We start from the raw sequence: 2,355 nt of genomic DNA on the forward strand, positions 1-2,355 counted from the left end.
CGCTTTAGGACCAGCAGTCCCTGAGAAGTAGCTGTGTCTAGGATTAAGTCAAGCTGACCACACACAGCTGTGACATTGGGCATTCAAGCATGAAGCATTGTTGGCCCAGAGAAGGTGCACAAGCATTCTCCCTCAGAGACCCATGGTGTTCCAGAGCCAGAGAGAGATGGGGTGTTTCCACAGTCCTTGTAAAGATCTGTTAGCCTAACACCAATAATCATTATTTTTGCTTTAAACAGTCAATTGCCTTTTAGGTAATTTAAAAAACAAGAAAACCTATTTTCTATTTACTTGTTAGGTTTACTGGTAGTACTTGTTCTTTCATTTAAAGATGAATTTCCAACAGGTATCAATGAGCCATCTCAGCAGAGACATGGCTTATTTCTCCTCAGCCTTAAGAACTTCCTTTAACATTTCCGGTAGTACAGACTGACTGGTGATGAATTCTGTCAGCATTTTTTTAAATCCCAAAGTATCTTTATTTCTCATTCCCCACCCCCTCCTCTTTTTTTTTTTGGAGGCAGAGTCTGGCTCTGTCCCCCAGGCTGAAGTGCAGTGAGGTGATATCAGCTCACTGCAACCTCCGACTACCGGGTTCAAGTGATTTTTATGCCTCAGCCTCGTGAGTAGCTAGGATTACAGGCACCTGCCATCATGCCCGGCTAATTTTTGTATTTTTAGTTGAGACGGGGTTTCACCATGTTAGCCAGGCTGGTCTTGAACTCCTGACCTCAAATGATCCACCCGCCTTGGCCTCCATAAGTGCTGGGATTACAGGTGTGAGCCACCATGCCTGGCTTCTCATTCCCCTTTTAAAGATAACTTCTAGGGATATAAAATACTAGGTTGCTTTTTTCTCATAGATTATTTAATATTTAATATATAATTCTTATAATTCTATTGTTTTCTGTCTTGTATTACTCTTGTTAAGAAATAAATGGTGATTCTTATCATTGTTTCCTTTATGTAATGTCTGTACATTCTTCTTCTTATTTTTTTTTTTTTTGAGATGGAGTCTCTCTCTGTCACCCAGGCTGGAGTGCAGTGGCATGATCTCGGCTCACTGCAACCTCTGCCTCCCAGGCTCAAGAGATTCTCCTGTCTCAGCCTCCCAAGTAGCTGAGACTACAGGTGCAAGCCACCACTCCCAGCAAATTTTTTTGTATTTTTAGTAGAGATGGGGTTTCACCATGTTAGCCAGGATGGTCTTGATCTCCTGATCTCGTGATCCACCCGCCTCAACATCTCAAAATGCTGGGATTACAGGCGTGAGCCATCACACCTGGCCAAGTGTCTGTATTCTTTTATAGCTTCTAAAATATTCTGTTTGGTTTTAAGATTTTGATTGTGATGTTCCTAGATGTAGTTTCCTTGTTTTTATCTTGTTTAGATTTTAAAACCTCAGCTTCTTGGGATGGTGTATTAATAATTTTTTAGATCAAATATAGAATTTCAGTTACGATTTAAAAGAATTTTTTTTTTGCCCCAGTCTCTTTCTGCACTTTCCTTCTGGGCCTCCAAGTTTATGTATATATTAGATTGCACGATACTGTTTCAAGGTCACTTTATTGAGGCTGTGTTTGTATTTTTCAGTCCCTTTTCTTTTAGGTAGTTTCCATTGTCTTGAATTTAAGTTCATTGATCTTTTCTTCTGTAGCATCCAGTCTACTCAAAAATTTATCTAGTAAATTTTTCATTTTGTACATTGTATTTTTCAGTTCTAGAATTTTCATTTAGCTATTTTTTATAGTTTTCATTTCCCTGCTGAGATAGATCCTCTGTTCATTTATTTTGTCCATCTTGTAATTTAAAATTCCTTAACATATTTATAATAGCTGTTTAAAGTCCTTATCTGCTAATTCCAATATCTGTGTTACCTCTGGATCTATTTCTGTTGATTATTTTTTGTCCTGGTTATGGATCATATTTTCCTGCTTCTTCATATGTTTGGTAATGTTTGATTGTACATTGGGAATTGTGAATACTTCATTGTTTAGAGTTTGGATCATGTTTAAAGAGTGTTGAGTTTGTTTTATTAAACAGTAAATTCACTAGAGGCTCAATGTGAGCCTATGAGGGTTGGTTTTCGGCTATATTAGGGCAGGTCTAAAATAATGCATATTGCAGGCATAGAGTAGCCCTATTCCTAAGATATGGAATTTCTAGGCTTTTAACTGAGTGCTCAGGGTGTTCAACAAAGTCTTTTCACTCTGGTTGTTCAGAACAGATCTCAGAATCATGAGCCCTCTAGAATCCCCACTTAGTTCTTAGACCCAGAGAAGTTTTTATGTGTGTGTTTGTTTGTTGTTTTTAATCCACTAAGCCTTACGGAATCTTGCTCTACATGTGAGGCCT

This window comes from Cebus imitator, unplaced genomic scaffold, assembly GCF_001604975.1.
Source record: "Cebus imitator isolate Cc_AM_T3 unplaced genomic scaffold, Cebus_imitator-1.0 Scaffold76, whole genome shotgun sequence".
NCBI classification, from domain to species: Eukaryota; Metazoa; Chordata; class Mammalia; order Primates; family Cebidae; genus Cebus; species Cebus imitator.